At 39.6% G+C, this 26,478-nt stretch overlaps 1 protein-coding gene across 7 annotated transcripts in view; it reads right to left on the bottom strand.

Annotated features, from left to right (window-relative positions):
* The window catches only part of LOC140713685 (catenin delta-2-like), a 1,190,818-nt gene that overhangs the window by 820,463 nt on the left and 343,877 nt on the right, over positions 1-26,478 (bottom strand). Inside the window, exon 1 of one of the 7 annotated variants that reach the window (XM_073024070.1) lies at positions 7,733-7,816. The exons of the other annotated variants lie outside the window; for them this stretch is intronic. The gene's annotated coding sequence lies outside the window, so the exon portion shown is untranslated. Of the gene's footprint in view, positions 1-7,732; positions 7,817-26,478 lie in introns of those variants that run through there. 7 annotated transcript variants of the gene reach the window in all.

Below are 26,478 nucleotides of genomic sequence, written 5' to 3'. Positions count from 1 at the left end.
TCCATTTACTGACATCAATTACTTCCCAATCAAATCTTTCCTGTAGCCAGAACTCAATTCTGATTTTGCTGTAGTTCAATGAAACTGAGCCCTCCAACTAAGATCTCTCTCCTCCTCCATCCCTCTCTACTTTTCCTTGCTCATTGCATCTTCTTTGATGGCTGCGCCTTCAAATATCTACACCTTGCTCTCCCGAATTTTCTTCTTTAACATCTCCACCTCTCCTTCTCCTACTGCGCTCCTCTATTTAAAACCAACCTCTTTGACCAAGCTTTGAACTACATGCATCAATTTTTAAAAATTTAGTTGTTTCCATTATGATACTCAGGTTTATATACTACTTTAACTAACCTCTGAACAGATGAAGAAGTTGCTTTTGTTTAAATATGATTCAAATTCCACCTATCTAATTATATTGGACAATCAAGGTAACATGTACCACTATCAAGAAGCTTGTTACCACATTAGAGGTCCTTACCACTGATCCTGGGAGCAAAAATAACCCACTAATTTACTACATGGAATAGTCTGAAAAATATTGTCTACACTTGATCCATTACATGACCTGACCAAAACTCCATTTGCAATAATATACACAAATTCAGCAGCATCCATTCATCTGCAATTACTCTTTGAAATCATTTAAGAAATTGTTGCAACACAACCAACAATATAGCTATGAATGAGCTGGTAATTTCTTCACTTTGGAAGTGCAGAGTTCATACCTTTGAAAAATTATCATGAATATGTAATTTTAGCCTGAACAGAGATCAAAATACTCAATTGAAATGATTGTTTTGCCTTTCATCATGAGTACATGAAAGGTTTAATAAGACTACAGGTTAACTGAGGTTGCTAACATCACAAAATAAAATCAAATTGTTACTTCTATTCATGAAAGCAATGCTCATAAAATATTGACAACTTTGCAGAAATTATGTCCCTACAAATATTGTCAAAATACAAAAAGGGTAATGTTTGACAAGTACTTACACAGTTTATGATCATGATTAAAATATTCCTTTGAAGATTGCTAGGAATAGTTTCCAAATATTGCTTGCAACTACATTATTTCTTTGATCCCAACGACCTACAGTTTTGGAAGGGACAAACAATGGGAATCACGCAAGAATAATGACAGTGAAATTCTGAAATGTATGAGTAGGTTGTACAATAATCCTAATTCTACAGAAAACAGAAGATAATAGATTTCCATAATCCAATGTTCTTTTAGTTGAAGGAAATAAACCTTCAGGAATAAAGGAAATAAAAAGGAAGGCTATGAGTTATAAAAAAAATAAAATTGAAACAGGTAATTTCACACTTATACCATGTCCTCACAATATAAAAATATATCCCTTTAGATTTCTCAAGAAACAATGAAAAACATCAAGCTAAACGAAGAGACAATGGGAAGTTTCTCTTGAGGTTTGGTGAACTCAAGGAGTTGTGGGAGCTCAGAGAAGGAATGCTAGGTTAGCAAAGTGGTTGAACATACAAAAATCAATAATACATTGGATTTAAAAAAGAGTTGGATGAGAATACAAGGCTGAAAGAGGCTGTAGAGATAAGACATTGCAAGGCTCTGGAGGAAATTCAACAATGAAATAAGAATCTTAAACTTGAGGCATTGGGGAACCAAAAATTAACAGTGGCATTTTAATACATTTGACAAAGGTCTTGTAGAAGAGATGGTGCTATTTTGCCTTGGGATAGTGATCACAGCTAGGTATAAAAAATGACAAGACAGTGATTTCCCTTGTTAATAAGGGAAGCCACAAAGCTGCAATTCAGACAGAGATTCCCTCAGCTTTCATAACTACGGTAACTATTACAATGACAGAAGCAAATTAAAAACACTGGCATAAATGTACCCTGATTCAAAATGTGCACCATAATATATACACGTTATTCGATGGGTCTCATAGTTTAAATATACTTGTCTCATTACAATTATGGATCTTGCTTTATCTCCACTGCTTTCTTGCTTTCTGACATCTTCAATTAGAGTGTTGAAAAGATATTATTCACAAATCCAGGAGAGTGAGTTGTGAATGGAGAAAGAAACCAACAATTTGCAGTAAAATACTTGTGTAAGCTAGTCCCGCTTGGTGACACAATAATATCAGTGCCGGACTCCAGAGCAAGGGTTTCCGAGTTCGAATCCAAGTCGGGTTGAGAGTCGAGCTAGCAACTCGGCCTCGTAAAATTATGAATAGCTTGCTATGGAAACACCGTCAAAAGATGGTGCCCTGGTAACTCCACTGCCGAGTTAAGGGCTCTTCTTCTGCTCGTGCAAACTGCAATCATTACAGATCATAGATTTGAAAAGGAAAGATCAACTGAAAGATACAGTTAAGTGGGATGTTCTGATTTGCAAAGAAGAGAACAATACTGAGAATGTTGGTCTTTGAAGCCGCCACATTTTTAAATAGAGCTGATCAAAATCAGATCACAAAGCTGTGCCAAACACAGGACTAGAGAATGGCAGAGAGCAAGTGGTATGAAGTAGTGAAATGCAAGTTTAATGAGGCTGAGGAAATAAAATGAATGCGTAAACAGTAAGAGTCCAGTTCAGTGAAGAGGAGCAAAAAAGGAACAAACAATCAGAATGGATTATCAAGCATTTGGATAGCATGGAGATTGTGCAGGATGTAGTATAGTGGAAGAAAAATGGGCATTCAGTTAAGTGAATCTTGGAGATGAGAAAGGCAGAGAGCTGCATCAGCTGTATGAAATGGCATATAAGCACTGTTGCCATGGTGGGAGGAGGTAATCCATGAGATAGAAAAAATGTATCTGCTAAACCACTAAAGCCACATCCTAGTGTTCCCTGGAGTGAAAAGCTAAGGGAAACAAAATTAGATGAAGATTGCACCAACTGTGCTGATACTTGGATAGCCTGATTTCCAATGTGCCAACACTAAGCTTGTGGCTATTCTGGATCAATTGATATTAAAGAGGAACACAGACTGAAACAGTCACAAATTCCAATCTGCTGAGGCCTACATAGCAAGGTCTCAGGGTCTTTGTTTTAAGTATACAGAAGCTATGTGCTCATGACTGAGAATATAATATTGAAAATTCTGGATTGCTACTTAGAAACTTAACTGCCCAACAGGAAAAGTTTACCTTATCCACCAAGAGAGCTTCATAAAAGATATCTGGATCATCACAATCAAACACTTGCTTTGCCTGCACTCATCATAACTAACAATTACAACCACTCTTATCCCCTCACATTCAAATTCATCACTCCTCCCTCTCATTAACTTTCCTTCCTTGTGCACCCAGTAGTTACATGTTTGTCATTGGAGGTAAATAAATAAATGTCTGAGACAAAGAAAGGAAAACACACTATATCTTCCTATCACAGGCAATTGCATAGGCCACATATTATCTAATGAATACAGTTCCCTCCTTTATGATGCAAATGGTGCATTAAAATTTTTATAAAGAAAACATCCTGTTCTACTCTGGGGTAGTTACAGTAAATTGTTGGTCCTTTATGTGATTTCTCGAGATGGATGCTCAGCTTTTAAAACACAGCTAAGATTTTTTTTGAGTAACTACAAGACACGACTTGGTGGACAATACATTAGGGAATACGTGTAGTAAAGATTAACATAGGCATATTATGTTAAAATCATACGAGAGCATGGCTGACAAAAAAAACCTGAACAGAAGATTTGCAGGAGACAAGAAGTTGGTTACTCTAAATGTAAAACAGAGGAAATAACAAGAAAAGTCAACTACCCAGGCAACTGAAAAGAGAACCCCTCCCCCCCAAAAAAAGACCAATAAAGTTTTGGATAAACTATGGCAGGAAGGTTTATCACAGAACAGCACACAAGTAACAATAACATCTGGGTTAGTTCATGGCCAACAACAATAAAATGCATTCCTCTGACCACTTCCTGTTACTGAGCCAACATTTTTTTCCTGATGGATCGTGGTTAATGTCAATAGTTTGCCTGCGTTGCAATCTAACATGTTCTTATTTGCAGCTAGCACAGCTTCAAAGGGAGACTGAACAGGATTAGGCAGAAGAAATTGATTATCCTGGTAGTTTGTTCAAAGCAAGTCTGGCGTTAAATTATTCAACCAATCAATCAGGAGGTCAGAGAAAGAAAAGGTGCATCCTAAAGTGGTACAGGCAGAATAATTCAGAGAGAATAGGTGGAACCTGTTCACTTGAGCTGTGACAAAGAACAACTTAGAGTCTTATTTTTGAAAGAAATTTTATAAATATTCTCATAAGGAACAAGAAAATCAACCCAGTGTGCTCAAAGGAGAATAGCAAAGATAAAACTAAATGGGTACTACTTTTGGACTTTATAATGCCCCTGTCAATTCACTGTTCCAGGAACACCATTTTATTACTGCTTTCCATCACTTAAATGGAAAAGGACAAGCAACATAGGAGAAAGTGATGACATTTGAAATATGCAGCATTCAATTTTAATAACTCCTCAGCATAAATATATAAAAAGTTGTCAATTCATCAGATAAAATAGGAGTTTTTAAAACTCTGCTGAATGTGCTGAAGGATGAAATAGTCTGACTCAATTTGTAACAGCTGCTCCTGTCCAGTTTGGACCATATGCATCTGTGGTGAAAGCAGCCGTATTTAAGGATCCTCACCTCTCTGGGACATACCCGCTCCTTATTAGTAGAATTGGGGAGGAGGTACAGAAGGAATTGATCATCCTGGTAATTTGTTCAAATCAGGTCTGGTGATAAATGGATCCTGGAGGTCCATACTCTGATGTTTTTTCTTCCACCACCATCAGAATGCTACTTTGTTACCCTTCTTGTGTACTAATCTTGGAATAATTTTTACGGCTTGCACTATACTGCTGCCCCAAAACAATGAATTTTATGACTCAAATGCTTCTAACTTCTTTCATATTGCTCTTTAGGTGCTACAGCTGACAACACTGCTGCTGTTGAGAAGCACTTCAGTCATGTCTCAAACCATATAAGATGAGAGGCTCTCTTAAGGACTACGTTATACTTCCATCCATTCTCATAACACAGAGCGGGCCTTCTCTTCTATTATCCTGATCACACTAGCAAGCTGTTCACTTTCTTGCATTGGTGATAATGACCCAGTCAGGGAGAGATTTTCTGCTGCAAATAGGAGCCCACCACAGACCAGAGTGATTACTGTATTCAGCAAGTAAAAGTGAAGGGAGAGGGAAGAAAAGAAGCATATATATCGAAGCATCAAGCATAAAAATCCTCCAGCACTTGTTGCGTATATAGTCTTCCCTGCCACTAGCCAGCCATCACCCGACAGGACCGTGAATCCCAGTCCTTGACTACATTTCCTGCAGTAGGAAAGGAGGCCTCCTGATAGGGTTAGGGTTTTTAATGCAACTGTGCTGGAATGATCATACAAAGGTTATCATACAAGGAACGTTTAATGGCTGTGGGACTGTACTTGCTGGAATTCAGAAGGATGAGGGGGGATCTCATTGAAACCTTTCAGATGTTGAAAGGCCTAGGCAGAGTGGATGTGGAAAGGATATTTCCCACGGTGGAAGAGTCCGGGACAGGAGGGCACAGCCTCAAAATAGAGGGGTGCCCTTTCAAAACAGAGATGTAGAGAAATTTCATTAGCCAAATGGTGGTGAATTTGTGGAATTTGTTGCCACGTGCAGCTGTTGAGGGCAGGTTGTTGGGTGTATTTAAGGCAGAGATTGATGGACATGGCATCAAAGGTTACAGGGAACAGGGGTTGAGGAGGAGATTAAAAAAAAGGTTCAGCTACAATTGAATGGTGGAGCAGACTCGATGGGCCAGATGGCCTAATTCTGCTCTTATGTCTTATGGTCTTATGATGGATGGCAATGGCAAATTGTGTCCCAATTTCTTCTTTTGATCCATACGCCCATCATCAGGCATGTTACCACTGAACAGAAGAGCCTATAGTGTTCTTGGTTTTCTATCCTTCAGATTCGCTTTCATTTGGGATGGTTGACTATTTCTGTAGACTACTCCATTAGAAAATTTAGTTGATGGAATTTGGGATGCAATATGACAAGGTAGCTCATATTAGTTGAAGAAAATGATTAACAGTGATCAAGTAAGAATAATCACATTGAATCACAATCAATTTTTTTTTTTCTGTGAGGCCTGAGTTACGTTCAGTAATTTTATTCCCTCATCTGGTCCTTGTAAGAATAGACATTCAGCCTCCCATTCCTATTGCATCAGAATGTTCTGCTTGACCTTTTTCCTCAGCCCCCTATCTTGCACTAACTGTGTATCCTTTGATTTATTTAATAGTTTTATCTCGAATGAGCCCCCATTGCCCTCTGGATGGAGGATTCTAAAGATCAACTCAATCAAGGCATGTTCATTTTTAGTTTTGAAGCAGAAAAGTGGATTTTAAAAGTCAAGATGAATGGATGAAGAGTGAGTGAGGAACCCATTCAGCTGAACTCCAAATTCCATTGGGATAGACTGTCCTCCACACCCATCTCCTGCTTTCCTATGCCTCTACCATATAATCCTTACTTTTGGTGATTACGAATACTTTAAACTTTTGACAATGGCTATTGTATGGTCAAAGACAGTTTAGTTGTCCCTAATTTTCATTTTGGGAGAGGCAAGTCTAATAGCTGCTTATGTGCACTGTCACCTAAAGTTACCATGAGCCTTTACTAAAACTTCTCCAGTGTTTTACAAGGACAGGAAAATCAGAACACAGTCAGTATTCATGCTAAAACAATAGTTTGTGCCAAATCAAATAGTATTCATTAGTGGTAGGGGAGAACTTTGCTTTATCTTGCTGACTGCTGTTATTGTAAAAGAAAACACAAAGTAGAGTTAGCAGGACACTTACTGGCCAGTTGTGATTCCTGCCAGAGGCATTAACTGTACTGAAAAACCCTTAGAAGTGCTGAGATATAACAAGCCAATAGTATGTTTATTGATTGGAACACTAAGTCTGCTATCAGAGAGAAAGCATGAACAGGAATAGGGTAGACATGATCTTTACAGGTTGCACTGACTAAATATACAATATTTATGAAATATGCTATTTGAAAGCACAAAACATAGAGAAAAATTAGGTTGAACAAAGCATAAAGGGCTGGAGCTAAATATGTTTTTTTTATCTACTGTTGATCACTGAAGTACAAATAGTATACTGCAGCAAATTAAATCCAAATGCATCTCATTCAGAACCTCTCAAAAATGTGCTGTCTGCTCTGCTGCACCACTGCACCTATTCATTCCTAAGGTATTCACCCGCTTTAGCCTTTGAGATGAAAGATGATTAAATGAGATGATTTTTCTCGACTCTTAGATGCTACCATTTTAATTTTATATTGAAAACAGTTGCAGTGAAAATATTTTAAATAGGTATCAGTGAACATTAGCTGTAGCCACAGTTAGATCTAAAATATGCATATTTAATAACCACTGCAAAAATCAACACCTCTGAAGCTCTTATAAAATGAAACAATTAACCATTGTTTGTAATTAATATTAACATGGGCTGAGATATTTAAAACCTACTTTTGTTGAAACATTTTGAACATGATAGCCTTTCAGATTCAGTTAACAATGCAAATTAATTTCTCTTAACCTAACAAACATTAGCACGCTTGATATTTTAACTATACATGTTAATTTAGCAACTTCACAGAAAATGTAACAGATCATTTCTTTTGTTCAGTAAAACAAAGTGGAAGGATTGACAAAAAACAAAAATATTCACCATTCTCTTTAATGTTTAGATTTTCAAAGGCCTTCTGGCTTCCTCAGATTCTGAATGCTGTGCCTTCCAGCATCAATGCCGTCATTACAACTGGTTGACACAACTAAGCAGGTTGCCATGGTGATGGCATCTGCCTGGTATTGCAAGCCACTAAGCAGGTTCGTGTCTGAGAACTTCAGCTCCCAAGATGCTGGAAAAAATGGCTGAATGATATTATTCCATTTATAAATATTCTGGTTGGTGGGCAAAGAAAACCCCCTTAAAACTAATCATTCAGAACTAATGCTTTTTCCCTCTCAAAAGAACCACAAAAATCTCCAAAAGGAAAATAAACACACCCATGTGCACCATTATGCAACTCAGAAAAAAATGGTGATTGCTCTTATTTCACTGACATGTCTGAAGAATCTGAAATACTCCTGAACTACAACAATCTGCAATTAAGGTACAAGACAAAAAGACGAGGCCGTGAAGTTCAGATTCAGATTTGAGATGGTTTAAGATGAAAAGATTGAACGTACACAGATGCAAGGGGCTACAAGAAGCTGCAGAGGAAGTGCGAAGCAAGCCAGAAATGCTAAATGTAACTAGTAAGTCTGCAAGCTAAATGGGAGCAGAAATGGGAGGCCATCAGAGTCTGGAGCAAAGGAAATCAAGAAGTGTACAGAATATATGTAGTGAATCTCAGGTAAACTGAAGTTTGTATGCATTGGAATTTGACTGACAATGATGGTGTAAGTGATCTGATGGAGTAGTCTGTGAACCATATATACAAGTTCAAATCACACCACAGAAGCCACATATATGATTTTCTTTCAGTCATTAAGCGGTCTAGAATTAAATGAAGGCTACTTATAGCGTCAACACTATCCTACTATAGAGTGGGCATAATCAATTTCTCTGTCTATCAAACCTGATAATCAGTTTGATGTATCTATCTGAAATTGAATCGAGACTATGATATTCACAACGATCTTCTATTCTGTGCAAATCTGATGATAATACACTGCTTTGACTGGGAGAGGTTGCTGTAGTTTCAGTCATAAGCTGCAGTTAACTTTCTCTCTTAAAATTTCTGACTGAAGTAACTTAGCTATCAAACAAAGTGTTTGCTGTAAGCACAGATGTAAACTACATCCAACTCATTGGTGACATGGAAATGTCAATAGAAATTTATTAAAATAAAATCTACAAGCAGTTATTTAAAATAAGAAATATATGGTTCAGTCATTTCCTTCAGAGAAATAAATCTGATATCCCCACTCTCTCTGGCTTAACAACGAGTCTAGGTCCATAACCAATGTGGTTGACATACAGCATTCTGATGTATCAAGCCACTACATCAAGGCAAAGGATTCAGACGTGACAATATCACCCAGATCAGTCAATGTTACTGTGTTCTCCTTTTAAAACATCCAGGTTCTGTTTTATACAGTGGGAATGCTGCCATAAAACGGAATAAGCAATAGCTAGATTCAGATTCAGATTTATTAATTGTGCTCTAAGAATTATATCCTACATCCAAAATTCCAGATATATTGATCAAAATATTTGTGTGTGCTTGTGCCATTGGTAGAATATCAGTGCAGAAGCAGGACAAATTGGTCAGGAGGATCCTCAACATTGACTCACGTAGTTAGACATGTGGCCAAGAAAACTATTTGCTGATTTGTCATTCATCCATTGCCGGCTGGTGCCATAGTGGCATCAGTGCCAGACTTTGGAGTGAAGGTTCCCGAGTTCGAATCCAGCCAGCACCCTTGCACGCTTTCATCCGTGCTGGGTTAAACGTCGAGCTAGCAACTCGACCTCATAAAAATAAGAAAGCCTGCTAAAAAAAACGCTGTCACGACGGCGTGCCGATGACTCCACTCGGAGTTAAGGGCTTTCTTCTTCATCTTCTTCAATCATCCATTCTGATTTGATGAATCAACATACCTCCAATAAACATTACCTAGGTAAAGCACTAGAATAGGAAGGACAGAAAATTCACTTAGGTTAGAGGCTTTAAAAACCATCACCAAGAAAAGGTAGATGGTGCTAGACAAATCTTGAAAGATTTAGCTGCCACATTGATTTGTACCAGGTGTTGACTGAACCTGCACAAAGTAAAAGCTTATTTAATTTCCCCCTCATCGGTTTACCTATATGCAGCTATACTTGCACATGACAACATTGGTAGAAGTGACCAATTTGGCTCTTACAGATATAACACAGTGTTCACACCAACAACAGCCTGACTCACCAAAATGGCAACTCCTTTGCTTGCATCTTCAGAAACAGCTCAATCTCTTTCTTTGATATCACTTTATTTCCTTTTCAAGGTTCTTTTGAAGACCCTGACCTGGAGTTACTCTCTGACTTTGGTTCTTTGCGAGAATGGGACCCGCTCTCAGGACCTCACAACCGACCGCTTTTCGATTTCCCAAGGACGCGGCCTGGAAGGCCGAGAGTGCACCTTCAGGTTCCAGATTTTCATGGTTCTGGAGGTGTGCTGATTCTAGGCTGGTGCCCCTGACTGAAGTATCATGGGAGAACACGGAACACCGGGAGCAGCCTGTGTCTTTATTGATGCTTTGCTGCACACTTGAGTGCTCAGTGGAGGGTTCTGATGCTTTTTTGCTGGTGGGGGTAGGGGGGCTTACTGCTTTGCTTTGCTTGTACAGGGAATTAGGGATCTGGGGGGGGGGCCTTTGTGGTTCTAATGTTTAACTATCATTCATTCTTTGGAACACTCCTCTGTTTTCGTGGATGTTTGCGAAGAAAAATAATTTTAGTATATATATTGTATACATTTCTCTGACATTAAATAGACCTATTGATCCTGTGTGGAACTGCAGTCAGCAAACTTTGGTAAGAGCAGGGTAGCTCTCGTGGCTAGCTAGGCATCCAGAAGTGCAGAAGTCCATCAAGATGTGAAATGTCAGCTCCGAGTATTTTCCTCCTTTAGCCACAGCTGCCAAGCTACATCCCTGATCCAATGGGGTTTACAGGAATATGGAGAGAGGAATGAATGTGAAATCACCTGGCCAAATACATGCATTGAATTCAAATGATGCACTAATAATAAATAGGCGGAAAGCTTCATTGTTTTTGCCCTTTCATCACTTAAGATTGTCAAGTGCAGTTCTTTTTAGATGAAACTTTGAACAATAGCCTATCTTTCAGATGAGTATAGAGTATTCCATGGTGTATTTCTGAAGAGCAGCAGAGTCATTCTCTGTAGCTTTCTGGCCACAGCCTTTCCATTCACCAAGGTCACTCATGGGTTATTAGCTGTTTCTGTAAGCTTCTTGGTGCAAATTGGCTGCTGCCCTTTCTGCATTATGATAGGAGGCACACTGCAGAAGTGTTTCACTTATTGTGAAGTACTGCAAATCCCAAGGTTATCAAAAGGAACTTTTTAAAAACCCAGGTCTTTCCAATACATAATTCCTGACATCATAACTAATTTTTGAAATCCAGGAAGGCGAGGGATTAAGACAGCACTGATCCAACTGTGTTGGCAGTTCCTTAGGGAAGACACTATTAGAAGAAAAATACAAGTGATTTTCCATTCCAGTAGAGATATGAACAAATGGAGATTGAAATATGCAACTCCCTCTAATTCTGATCACTAAAATAAAACTCCCAGCTTCAAATCACCAGACCTTGGATGAATTCCTCAACTGATGACGTTACCCACTCCACTGCACTGAACTGCACTAATTAAGCTTTCCCAGCCTTGAAGGAGGATTTGTACCAACAGTTTGAGGAACTATTGCATCCAAATGAATTCAGGTGATGCTAGTGCACTCAGTTATTACAGAAAGGGGGATACTTGAGAAAAGCTTTCTTGGTTAAAAAAGTACATTAATTGTGACTGCAAAATCAGTGAATAGCAGACAATGGAGTACATCTAAATGTATTGTAAATAGAATTGTCTTTTATCCAAATTATAACACATGTTGCGGAAAAGTATGCCATCTGACAAAAAATAAGATCATGCAACATAGACTAAGGGACAATAAAATGAAACCCCAAAACCTTTAATAAGTGTTTAAATAACAGTAAGATTATCACTAGAAGGCTGGGGCTTTTGAGGAATTTTCAGTGTTTGCTACAATTGCCTTCAGCAAAGTTGAGAATCCTGGCTTATCCCAGCCTAATACTTAATACACAATGAACATCAATTACTCAAACTTCCACCACCTTCACAATTTCTCATCACCTTGTCCCTCTCTCATATTATCTCCTTGCCTGCCCATCGCCTCTCTCTTGTGCTCCTCCCCTCCAACCCTTCTTTTTTCTACATGGCCCCTGTCTCTTTCACCAAAGAACTTCTTACCACTTTGCTTCATCCCTCCTCCTATAAGTTTTATTTATCACCTGGCGTTTCTCTCTCCCCTCCCCCCCCCCCCCCCGCCCCCCAAGTCTACTCCTCAGCTTTTTTTCTCCAGTCCTGCTGAAGGGTTTCGGCCCGAAACATCAATTGTATTTTTTTTTCCATAGATGCTGCCTGGCCTGCTGCGTTCCTCCAGTGTTCTTTGTGTGTTGCTCAAATTTCCAGCATCTGCAGATTCTCTCTTGTTTGTTAATTAAAATACAGCACATTTACCTGGCTTGTTTACAAAACATCTTACTTTGCTGGGGGAAAGACCTGAAAACTTAATGGATCTAATGCTTATGGACTAATTCATGGGATTCAGACACAAATGAAGGGGATCCTCTCAATGAGGATGCAATTACACTTGTTCAACAATTTCAAAGTGGTGAATGCTAGAACATATAACATAATTTTGCATAGTTCAGCAACATTTGATTATTTTCCCAACTAGGCCTTCTTTAAGACTGGACAGCCTTAGCAGTAAATTCATATATGGCATGGAAATGGTCACTGTTGAATATAATATACCTACAGAACCAATGAATAGTGATAGAAGCAAGAACCATAGTTGTTTCACTATTCCCAGTCCCATAAGTGACAATCATTTTTTCTACTGCTGAAATCTTCAGAGTCCACAGATGAGCCAAACCTTCTGGCACTATCTTGTTGCAAACCACCCACAGTTTTACATACACCTCACTGCTGGCTTCAAAGTGATGACTGAAGATAACACTGATTACTGAATGAGCGCTGACAGATTACCTGACTGTGTTTTAAAATATTCTGTATCACTGCCTTGTACTTTCCATACATCATACTGTTTCAGTATCTGTTAAATCTAGGACCATGAGCTACTCTTCGGTGGTGTTTCCTGTAATCTTCTGCTCATATTCCAACGCTGATGAGAAAAAGTATTTCAATATTCACTTGACTGGATTTCTTCCTGCCTCCATTACTAAATGATGTGATCCAAAATCCCATTGTATATAGCTAACTTTAACTTTTCCATTTAACCATCATTCCTAAACCTACCATTGGCCATGAGTACAGCAGTAACTTAATTGGAAGCTTTCCTTCTTTTGTTCAATAGCCGACATGCCTTGACCTCTCCTTGAATTCTGTAGATAAGTAGTGGAGAGTCTATTTACCGGCTGCATCACAGCCTGGTATGGGAACACTAACATTCCAGAATGGAAAATCCTACAAAAAGTAGTGAATACGGCCCAGTCCATCATCTGCAAAGACCTTCCATCTATTGAACATGTCCAAATGAAACACTGTCACAGGAAAGCAGCATCCATCGTCAGGGACCCATACCAAATAGGTCATGCTCTCTTGCTGCTGTCATCAGTAATAAGGTACAGGAATCTCAGGACTCATACCATCAGGTTCAGGAACAGTTACTACCACCAGGCTCTTAAACCAAGGGGGATAACTTTACTTGCCCCCATCATTGAAATGTTCCCACAACCAATGGACTCACTGTCAATGACTCTTCATCTCATCTTCTTACTACTTATGTTTATTTTTTACTAGTATTAGTTCTTCATTTTCTATTTGCACAGTTTATTGCCTTCTGCTCTGTAGTTAAATACACCAGCTGGAGGGGGGGGGGGGTTTAAATTGATTCTTTTATGGTTATTACTCTACATGTTTATTGAGTATGTCCACAAGAAAATGAATCTCAGGGGTGTATATAGTGACATATATGTACTTTGACAATTTTACTTTGAACTCCTCTAACACCAGATCATCCAAAAACTCAACATTCCTTCCATCCTGCCTTCTTATGGATTTCATTTTCTTAATCATATTACTGGTACCTATGCCTTTAGTTAGGCTCTGCAATTTGTTTAAATCTCTCCATCTGCCCCCCTCCCTCCACTCTCTTTCAAAAAAATTCTTTTTGACCAGACTTTAGGTTATCTCTCCAAATGACAGCACAGGTGGCATTGTGTCTAAACTTGCAAAGGCATGTTCTACAACATCAATACAACAGAGAGAAAAAAATCTTTGACAACTTTCAGCCTATTCAGAGAAATGGTTCATTAAGGATCTGAGACACACACTGACCAAAATTGACATATACTGATAAATCTGCTTAATTTCATCCCCTAATTATTGTCTAAAACCAAGCCAAGTTGGAAGCAATGCCTCCTGCTAGCAATCCACTTGATCTCATAAAATAGTAGGAATAAAAGATGTGAAATTAAAACATAATGACCTCTCACGGGGCAGTTTCTAGTTATGTCCTTTTGCTTACATGCTTGCAACTCACACCATTTGATTCTGATCTTGAAATCTAGAATAGGGACTATACTGGAGGCTCTAATCACTTGGGTCAAGTCTCGGGAGATCATGGACTATTAAATGTTTCCAATGAGGTTATTTTATAGGTCACAAACGAAATCTGGAATGTTTTATCTGTAACTCTATTTTTACTTCAATGATGATACAGACCTTCAATTACTTTTCTGCCATTCTTATTTTTATATTCCATCTCAAGCACATGACATGCAAACAGAAGTGGGGAAAAAAGTCACTTATTACAGACTCATTAGAAAGAAAACACACCATGCAGCATATTCCACCTGCTGGAATATTGGTTCAATTCATGCTCCCACAGGAAACTTTCCAGCCTTGAATTGCCTTAGCATTATGTGGCACAGTCCCAAAAGGCCATCTCACCCATGCACCCAAATAGCAAGACATTGCAACTATGCAGAGATGGGTGTAGGGTGGGTGGGGTTTTTCCTGATAGCTCACTTATGCAGAGTAAGTTCTGCCTGCAAACCTACTGATAGAAGCTTCACCAGGTTGTACAAGCATTCTCCACTTCCCATCCCAATTTTACTATCCATGCAATGCTATCAATACTTTATAATATTATTGAGACTTTCTCCTGGTCAGAAGTATCTGAAACAGCTGAAGATGGAACAAGTTGAAAAATTTAAGCTATGAATGTAATAACACTTAAGTAATTAATAACATCACTGCAAAGAAAAATAATGAAAAGATGCAACCTTTCATATCCTTACCCTCCTTCCTTGCAGCTGCAAAATTTCAATGAAATGAATGGGCCCTTGGATTTCATAGCAGATTTAATTGATGTGTGGTGCAGGAGAAAATTTAAGTGCCTCTGAAGTCCAGCAGCAATGTTACGTGACAGATTTGCCAACAGGAATCTGTCAGCAAATTTCACTCTTCCACATTTGAATGCTGCTGAACTGCCAACATTTTCAAATAAGATTAAACCCATTGTCATTTTTAAAAATTTATAATTAAGATACAAGAATTCCCAAGGAGGTCAGATCTAATTGTCAATCCCTCAATGACTTTAAGAACTATAGTGAACAGCCTTCTTGAATCATAGCGGTTCTCATGATGAAAGTAATTGTGAAAAAGAAATCTAATTTTTTCTCTAACTTAAACCCAAACTCAGGACAAAAGGGTGAGATTCTGAGTCAGAATGGTGCATTGGTTATTATGGTATTATTCGGGGGGGGGGGGGGAGGGACAGTGCTCCCCATCTGCCCAGTATTGCTCTCGCCTTGAGACTGTTGTTTTATATGTGCTACTGAAGAATTATTTTGTAGACAGTACATCTTGAAGGCACATTGCAGGTGGATGGAGTCTATGTTTAAGGTGCTGAATGAGATTCAAAACGATTCAGATGGAGATAGAAGAGATTGCAGATGCTGGACACAGGATCAATTAAGAGTAATTATTTACTGCAACCTTATTTTTATACACATAGTTATATGGAAACAACCATATTTACTTAATGCGAATGACTTGTTTTGGTTCAGATGTCAGGTTTTTAAAAAAAAAATGCTTGTGTTACTGAATTTTCATGGTATTGGCTCCACTTGCTCTAGTTTCCATGCTGAACAAACAACTTCTCTCCACACACACCTCTTAGCACCAAACTCCCATTTCTCTTATTTTGATTTCAAATTGACATTCCGTGTCACGTCAAGCACCTGTCTCAGCTGTGCATCTTGTTCATCCTTGGCGGACCACCAGGTGATGATGTCATTCATCATGGTCTTTATGATAGACTTCTGGTGTGGACAGAATCTCATAAAGAAGCCAACAAAAGTGATACCTTCCCTGTGGTGTGTTAAAAGTACACAGTCTTGAAGTTGCCTCATCATCCGCCAAAACCCAGACGATGCGTCAAGTTTGTTAAACCACTTGGCACTTGCAAACCGGGACATGATCTCCTCCTGTGTTGGCAATTTAAAAGGCTCTTTCTTGATGGTTTTACTGAGATCTCTTGGGTCTAGACATATCCGCAATGTTCCATTCTTCTTTAGCACAGTGACCAGTGAGCTCACCCAATCTGTTGGCTGTTCAATTTTCTGGATGACATTTATCCATTCCATGCATGCTACGTCGTGCTTAAGTTTGTCTCTAAGTGCAAACGGAACTTTCCTGCATGCATGAACAACAGGAGCTGCTGCCTCATGGACATGGATTTTGGGTACACCAGGCAAGCATCCAAGCCCCTCAAAGACATCTGCCTACTCTTACATGAGTGAAGTGTGGTCATCTTTAGTCTGTGAACCAACTACAAAATTTCTTTCCAAAAGGTTGAGCTTTTCATTTGCACTCAGACCTGATATTGGCTGTACTCTCTTTTCTACAAACTGTAAGTGTGCCTTTAGGTGCTGACCCTTGTTACTATACAGCTTTCTTTGACTAGAATGTTCTCTCTAGTATAGCCTGTCACTTTTAATGTCACTGGGTAAATCTTGCTCTTTGCTTTGAGAGTCTTGTAATCATCCACATACAGCAGATTCACCAGGGCTCTGGTTTCAAGTCTAAATGGAATTATTGTCTCATTCACAGTCACTGGAATGACCCATTCCATTTTGACAGCACCAGTAGACTGCAGAGAATCTACAAAAACATCCCCCATGTCCTCAGCAACCGTGTTCACCTTTCTCTTGGTAGCCCCAGCTTTGCAGCACTTTGCAGAATGTTTCTTCTTCCCACAGCTATGGCAGGACTTCCCACAGGCAGGACACGTCTTTGGGATGTGCCTACCTCCACATGTTCTGCATTTGCTCTTTGAGCCTACCTCTTTGTTTTGCTGCTGCTTTGGGGAATGCCTTGTGCACTGCTCTTCTGTTTTCATAGCATGCACTGTTGTTTCTGCTTTGGGCAGCCCCTTAGCTTGTGCTTGTGTGGTCTCCTTTGCCCTAGAGATATTCACAACCTTTTCTAGTGTCAAATCTTTTTCACGGAGTAAGTTTTTTCTGAGCCCATTATTTGAGATTCCACAAATTGTTTTGTATCCGTCTAGTGAGTCACTCAAATGTCCAAGCTCACAGTGTAAGAAGCTCAGCTCGCTGTTGGTCAAAGCTAACACCTTGCTTCTGGTCACAGGAAAAGAACTTGTATCTTTCAAATGAGACGTTTTTACTTGGAACAAAATACTCCTCAAATTTTGTCAACAGTGTGTCCAATGGAATGGCTTTCTCATCAATTTATAGATATCCAAAGCACCTTCACCAATCACATGCAGAAAGATAGACAATTTCAATTTTTCATCTGCCCTTCTGGCTCTACTCACTGATAAATATATGCTGAATCAGTGTTTGAAGCATTTCCAGTTATCTGTTAGATTGCCGGTAAACTGCATGGGTGTGGGAGAACTTCGGTCATCCATTATGGGGATTTTCAGCATCTCTCACCTTGATCTCTTGGTGGACATCTGGACACAATGCGTTCTGTTGCCTCAATGTCCGATTTCACTTGCTGCAACATTTTTTATCTCCCCCCCCATCAGAACTAGAGTCTCTTTCTCAACAGCGCATGGTATTCGTTTACTGTCCGTACTTAGACCTCACGCTGACTTCTGACATGAAGTTATAGTTGTTCTCTGCAAAGTCAAACTGCGTGGGTAAAAACACTACAAATATTTTAGAAACAGATTTACAGCAAGAGCTTTTCCTCCAGAAAGTGTGATGAGCTCACCTGCATCATTTCCAGTTCTAGGTGAACCACCCACATTGCCCTTTGGGAACTGAAGTTCTTTATTATGTACACAGACAATAACACACTTGTATTCTTCCTGTAATAGAATGGGCTTTTATCTTGTTTAGCAGCCTCATGTGTAGCACCTTGTCAAAGGCCTTTTTGAATATCCGTTAATAACATCCACTGACTCTACTTTGTCTACCTTGCCTTTTATTTCCTCAAAGAATACCAACAGATTTGTCAGGCAAGATTTCCCTCCCCTTAAGGAAATAATGCTGACTTTGGTCTACTTCATCATGTGCCTCCAAGTACTCTGAACTTTTATCTTAATAATGGATTGCAACATCATCACATCCACTGAAGTCAGACTAACTGGCCTATAGTTTCCTTTCTTCCACCTCTCTCCCTCCTTAAGGAGTGGAGTGACATTTGTAATTTTCCAGTCCTTCTGAAACCATTCTGGGCTCTTGTGATTCTTGTAAGATCATTACAAATGCCTTCACAATCTCTTCAGCTCCTGCTTTCAGAACCCTGGAGTACAGTCCAGCTCATCCAGAGGATCTGTCTACCTTCAGATCTTTCAGCTTCCCAAGCATGCTCTCCTTAGTAATAGCAACTATGCTCCCTGACACTCCCAAATTTCTGGCATAATGCTGCTCATGTCTTCCACGGTGAAGATGGAAACAAAATACTTACTGACTTTGTCTGCCTTCTCTTTGTCCTTCATTACTACCTCTCCAGCATCTTTTTGCAGCAGTCCGATCACCAATCTTGTCTCTCTTTAACTCTTTTTATATCTGAAAAAACTTTTGGTCCATCTTTTGTATTTTGGCTAACTTACCTTCATACTTCATCTTTTCTCTCTTATGGCTTTTTAGTTGCCATCTGTTGGTGTTTAAAATCTTTCCAACCCTCTGCCTTCCCACGGGTTTTTGCTATATTATATGCCCTTTTACTTTTAAAATACCAACTTTCAAATACCAAATGCTCAGCATCATTTGAACGTTCAAGTCCCAGTCCAAAACTTGAGGATGTAACCTATGCCAACTCTTCACCACAGGACTGGAGCCAATGCTACACTGCTTGTAGTACATTATTCAAATGATAGTTGAACTGGCATAACATTTGCCTTTTCTAGTGGATATAAAGTATCTGATTGTATTATTTAAGGAGGCGCAGGGGAGTACGATTGATGTCTGAGGCTAACATTTATTTAGCCATTTAACTCTGACGTCAATAGGTCCTTCTTGTATTCAAACTGGTGGATGTATTCCTATAATCAGAACACTTGGGAAAGAAGTGCTTAAATTGGCTTCAATGTGCTTTCAGCTATGCTGAGGTTAATGCAAAATAAATTCTTATAGTGTCAGCGATACTTGCAAAAAGAATGCTGCTGTATTACAAAGCAATCATTTAAATATTGCAACTGTGATAATGCTTCAACTACAAATTTGAAAAGCTAACTATTAGTTTGTATTATATTACCAGCTATCGTGACTGCAAGTCTGTCAAGAATGACTCGAAGGCTGAGCCAAAAATTGCAACTTGCATCTATAATACAGTGAATTCTGGTTAATGGGGCCAGTACATTTTGGTCAAATTAAGCAGCTGCCCAAATTATCCAAAGATACAAATGACCACCTAGCTGAGTAACAAAATATATATTTAAAAGAAATATAGAACAAATTTGAACTTTGCTGATACTACTACAGTACCATAAAACTGTGTGTTGGTTCCTAATAGTGATGGAGGAATTCATCAGTGTACACTACCATGTTTTTTTGACTGACTGTAAAAAGAACAAAATTAGTGCAGGCACATAGTACAGGTAATGGACTGCCTCAAACAATGCTTTCAATGATTGCATCCTCCAAATCTTCATTTTAAGTCCAATTCTTAGTAGTTCCTAACTTGTTGAACCAGTGGAAGTGTTTCATTTTCACTCCTGGCTGCTTCTGGCATCTCCAAACCTGAATCTTTGAAATCACAGTGAGCAAATCAATTCTCAATTGTCTTGCTGCTTATTTCTTGTCAACTATCAATGACAAAAATCACTGCTTTTGAACAAAAACACACACATTTGACTTTGTTTAAAAATAGATCACTCTACACATGGTGTAATATCCAATGGCCACATGAGAGTTGCTATTTAGAAACTGTTTGGCAACAGTCTCCTGGCCCATCCAAGTGGCATAATATCCCACCAAAAAGAAGAAATTCCTGGCTAATTTTCTCGATTAGCTTTTGTTCTTTAAGAGTTGTTCCAAATAAGTGGTGGTCCTGATTAACTGATAGCCGAACTAACCAGTATCCACTATATTTTATCTAACATTACATGACATGTACAAGGGGCATTGCCAACTAATGTGTTGGTATCATCATATCACAAACTGATTGCCTATAAAGTAATTAGAAGAAAAATAAACAAAATGTATAATTTTTTCTAACCGTTCAATCAATTAATTTAGTTTTATCCTGTGAATTATATTTGGCTGGATGTGCTTAATCCAAAAATGTTCAATTTCTTTTAGGAATTCAAAGCTAGGCTCTGTCTTTTGTGAGCAGTAGAAGAGATAGATAGGAAAAAATAAATATTGTTGCCTGACAATTTTAAAAGTGGTGATGTGGTTCAATAGGTTATGTAGTTCACTTTATGTTCCCATGATGCATCAATTAAGTAACCAAATTCAGAAGCAAGATATGTGCCAATCCAGGAAACAGACCTTATTTTAAATGGCACAGAGACTATCATTGGGAAACACATGCTTTCTTAATATCAAATCACACAATTCAGACCTACTGTCAGCAGCAGCATTCCACAGGTGACCCAGGTATAATCAGGGCTTCCTTATTGTTCTGATCTACTGCCCAGAAAGTAGGACCATGTTGAATAAAACTTAGTAGACAACAAACAGCTAAACAGGCAATGAAAATCAAAAACTGCAGATGCACAAATACTCAGTAGGTCAGGGAGCATCTTCAGTGAGAGCAACAAAATAAGATTTGAAGGTCCTTCATCGGAACAATACAAACATCAGGTTATTTTGCCATGGCAAATCCAAGGCTTCAAACTTAGATTTCAAGCATGAGTTCAAATGGAGGAATGCTCCTACCTGGAATCGTACAACTGCTGACGCATGAATGCATTATGTTTTCATTTCATCAAAGCTAACCAATAATTCAAAGGAGATTTGGGTAGAAGAATAAATATTGATACCTATCAATTACTCCAGTCTTTTCTGGGGTTTCTGAGTAATTTGTCTATTATCACGATTAAAGGTCAGGATCTTCCATTAACAGTTGGCCAATCTACTGAAAATAGCTTGTTTGTAACTATGCAAAAGTGTGGCAGTTGAGGGTACTTGAGCAAAGACTAATACCCCAAACCTCGGCTCCCTGCTTACAGCTCTCAGGATAATAGCACTCCACATGAAATGCAGACTCCTGTGGAGTTCCCAGTACTTTTATAAATCTGGACAATCTGTCAGGTGAACCCGTGCCAAGCTAACCTGTGTAAATGGACTTGAGTTGATCCGACTGTCTTTTAAATTTCAATTACTTTTAGATTTTTTGAACAAACTTTCAACTTTTCCAAAACAGTGTATTTATTTTATGATAGTTCTTCAATGTTTCTGAACACTCACATTCACACCGTTCAGTCTCTGACAGCTGTGAGGAGAGGTGACCGGCAAGCTCAGTCAATACAGTTACTTACTTTAAGGTAGAAGTAGATATTAGATATATATTGTCTATAAAGGCCTCTGAATTGTATGATGCTCAGCAGGCCAATCAATACCAGTCATAGAAACATAGAAAACCTACAGCACAATTCAGGCCCTTTGGCCCACAAAGTTGTGCTGAACATGTCCCTAACTTAGAAATTACTAGGCTTACCCATAGCCCTCTATTTTTCTAAGCTCCATGTACCTATCCAAAAGTTTCTTAAAAGACTCTAGCATATCCGCCTCCACCACCGTTGTCGACAGCCCATTCCACGCACTCACCACTCTCTGTGTAAAAAAACTTACCTCTGACATCTCCTCTGTACCTACTCCCCAGCACCTTAAACCTGTGTCCACTTGTGGCAACCATTTCAGCCTTGGGAAAAAGCCTCTGACTATCCACATGATCAATGTCTCTCATTATCTTATACACCTCTATCAGATCACCTCTGATCATCCATTGCTTCAAGGAGAAAAGGCAGAGTTCACTCAACCTGTTTTCATAAGGCATGTTCCCCAATCCAGGCAACACCCTTGTAAATCTCATCTGCACTCTTTCTATGGTTTCCACATCCTCCCTGTAGTGAGGCGACCAGAACTGAGCACAGTACTCCAAGTGGGGTCAGACCAGGGTCCTATATAGCTGCAACATTACCTCTCAGCTCCTAAATTCAATTCCACGATTAATGAAGGTCAATACACCGTATGTCTTCTTAACCATAAAGTCAACCTGCGCAGCTGCTTTGAGCATCCTATGGACTTGGACCCCAAGATCCCTCTGATCGTCCACACTGCCAAGAGTCTTACCATTAATACTGTATTCTGCCATCATATTTGACCTACCAAAGTGAACCACTTCACGCTTATCTGAGTTGAACTCCATCTGCCACTTCTCAGCCCAGTTTTGCATTCTATCAATGTCTCACTGTAGCCTCTGACAGCCCTCCACACTATCCACAACACCTCCAACCTTTGCGTCATCAGCAAACTTACTAACCCATCCCTCCACTTCATCATCCAGGTCATTTATAAAAATCACGAAGAGTAAGGGTCCCAGAACAGATCTCTGAGGCACAGCACTGGTGACTGACCTCCATGTAGAATTTGACCTGTCTACAACCACTCTTTGCCTTCTGTGAGCAAGCCAGTTCTGAATACACAAAGCAATGTCCCCTTGGATCCCATGCCTCCTTACTTTCTCAATAAGCCTTGCATGGGGTACCTTATCAAATGCCTTGCTGAAATCCATATACACTATATCTACTGCTCTTCCTTCATCAATGTGTTTAGTCACATCCTCAAAAAATTCAATCAGGCTCGTAAGACACGACCTGCCTTTGACAAAGCCATGCTGACTATTCCTAATCAGATTATACCTCTCTAAATGTTCATAAATCCTGCCTCTCAGGATCTTCTCCATCAACATGAAGTAAGACTCACTGGTTTATAACTCCCTGGGCTATCTCTAATCCCTTTCTTGAATAAAGGAACAACATCCTCAATCAACTTCATCAAGACCTGTGTAGATGAGTGCGTGCCTTCAAGAACATACCGGACATACCCAAACCAAAAACTGTGTATGAATCAGGAGATTCATAGTCAGCTGAGGGCTAGGTCTGTGGCATTCAAGACCAGTGATCAAGAACTGTACAGGAAGTACAGTTATGACCCATGGAAGGCTATTTCAAGGGCAAGAAAACCAATTCTAATTTGAGGTTAGACACAGAATCAGATACATGTCAGCTCTGGTAGGGTTTGCTGGCCATTACTTCCTTCAAAGTGAAACATAACATCATGAATAGGTGCGATGCTTCAATCCCAGATGAGCTCAATACCTTTTATGCACACTTTGAAAGGGAGAATAAAACTAAACCTGTGTGAATCCCTGCAGCATCTGGCAACCTTGTGATCTCTGTCTCTGAGGCTGATGTCAGAACATCTTTCAAGAGGGTGAACCCTCACAAGGCATCAGGCCCTGATGGTGCAACTGGTAGCACTGAAAACCTGTGTCAACAAACATCTTAAATCTCTCTCTGCTGAATTCCAAGGTTCCCATCTATTTCAAAAGGGTGGCAATTATATGAGTTCCCAAGAAGAGCAGGGTGAGCTTCCTCAATGACTATCGCCCAGTGGCACTCACATCTTCTGTGACAAAGCACTTTGAGAGGTTGGTCATGGCTAGAATTCACTCCAGCATCCAGGACACCTTCAAAAGGCAATGCCTCAAAAAGATGGCATCTATCATTTAGGACCCCAGCACCAGGACATGCCCTCTTCTCATTGCTACCATCAAGGAGGTGGTACAGGAGCCTGAAAGCACATACTGAATGTTCTTCCCCTCCACCATCAGATTTCTGAATGGACAATGAACCCTTAAACACTACATCAGTATTTTTCCTCACTGTTTCCACTACTTATTTAATTTAATTTTCTTTCTTAAATATTGTAATTTATAGCTTTTATTAGTTTCTTTATGGCTTTTGTAGGCCTAGGGAGGTAATGAAGATAAGCTTTATAGATTAAATGCTCCCAATAGCATGCGTTTCAAATAGCCTCTGACAACCAAGTCCAGTTCCCGACCTTCACGTGCGGCTTAGCTAACTAAGCCCGCCAGGACCATTTCTACCAACAGGAGAAGGAGCAAAGGTGGGTTACTGGTGCCTTAAAACCAATCACTTCAGGCAGATGGGACTCATCAGTCGTGGTTGGCAGCTCATCTATGAGAAGGAAAACTCTGACCTCAAACCTCCGCTGCCTTGTGGCTATACCCATCCATGGGGAAGTTGAGTTGAACGGCGACCAGCATCCTTCATGAAGCCACAGGTGCCAAAGTGTACTGGTCTCTGCTGCTGCTTTGGATTAAACAGCTGTGTGAAGAGAGGGAAGCTGGTACAAGGGCGACAGCTTGCTCTCCAAATCATACTGCCACGGCTCGTGCCACGGCTGGGATGCAACATTCATGGTCGACCCCGACCGATGGAGGGCCTCAAGGTATTCATTATTACATATTAAATAGTAATAATTGAATTATTATTAACAAAGTTCACAACATACAGTATGCCAGTGGTGTTAAACCGGATTTGGATTCTGAATTTTACCCTTTTTTTTGCCAGGAGTCGCTATTGCAAAAATTTGGTAGAATGCAACTCCAAAGTATTGCAGATTGAGATGCAAAGGGAAAGCATTGAGATGGTTGTGTGGAAGACGTCAAGGGGCATGAGGTGAAAGGGGTTAACAGGGGGACGTCTGGATATCAAAATGTTTGGTCATTGGTATAGTGGCCAGAACCAACTGCAGGAAGTGAGATTCAGATTAGTAACCAGAGAGGCGGTGAAATATGTGCTAGCCACTGGGTTAAGATATGGTTCATGTCTTGAAAACTGGGATGGTGGAAATGAGGAGTGGAAGGCAGTACATGTAAGAATGGTGGCCAAGACCATGGAGACTAGGTAGTTAGGAGGGGGACAGGGAATTGAATTGGAGGGGGTCTGTGGTGTTATTGCAGGAAGAAAATGTCAGGCTCACAGTGGCAGAAAAGGAGACCCAGGTATGCTCTGTATACAGGAACATGTGTCTATTCTAACCATGTAACTTCAACCCATGAACCAATCTTGTACCCTGCTTTTCAGCACCATTCCCAAGGTCTTCAAATACTCAAGAAGTGTTATCTGGAACTGGGCGCAGTATTCTGACTGTGATTGAACCATCATTTTGTACAGTTTACTTTAACTTACTTGCTTTCATACATTATTCTATATTTCAATTAGGACTGCTTTCTGAATCTACTTTCTCAATCTGTTCAGTCACCTTCAACCTGCACCAAAAATTCTAATCTTCAATCTACGCTGCTTCTTCTTGTGCTTCCTACCAACTTTTGTTGCTAAGCTTCATTTGTCACATATGTGACCCATTCCATCAATACAGGTCTATCACTGGCTAATTAAGTTACTTCAATGTGCAACGTCTAGATTTGGGCCCTGAATTCAACTCCAATTCATTAATATTAATGCATGGATCCAGTACTGATCCTCAAAGGACACCACTGTGAATAATAATATTCACTGCAGCACTTTTTCCCATCCACGCTGCCACTTTCCATCCTGTTCCAGCGAATTTCAATAATGATTACGTGAGACTTCTGTCAATTGTCTCATAATGGTAAATATACACATCAACCTTCTGTTCTGTCAAACAGATTAGTTAAACATGATTTGTTTTGAATAAATCTGTGCAAGCTTTCTTTTGATACCTCGCATTAATCTAGGAAAAAGAAAAAATCTACGCAACTTTTGGGCATGGTGGTTGCTTGTTTGTTTGATTGCATATTTATTTAGAGATACAGATACAGCTAAAAAGGCAAGACAGCGACTGTACTTCATTAGGACTTTGAAGAGATTTGTTACGTCATCAAAAACACACAATAGCTTCTATAGATGTACCGTGGAGAGCATTCTGACAGGCTGCATCACTGTCTGGTATGGGGTGGGGTGGGGTGGGGGTGGGGGCTACGCACAGGACTGAAAGAAGCTGCAGAGGGTTGTAAATTTAGTCAGCTCTTTCTTGGGTACCAGCCTACAAAGTACCCAGGACATCTTCATGGAGCAGTGTCTCAGAAAGGCAGTGTCCATTATTAAGGACCCCCAGCACCAGGACATGCCCTTTTCTCACTG

Source organism: Hemitrygon akajei, chromosome 20, assembly GCF_048418815.1.
Source record: "Hemitrygon akajei chromosome 20, sHemAka1.3, whole genome shotgun sequence".
Taxonomy (NCBI): Eukaryota; Metazoa; Chordata; class Chondrichthyes; order Myliobatiformes; family Dasyatidae; genus Hemitrygon; species Hemitrygon akajei.
Note: the sequence above shows the minus strand (reverse complement) of the source record. Positions and strands in the feature narration are given on the sequence as shown.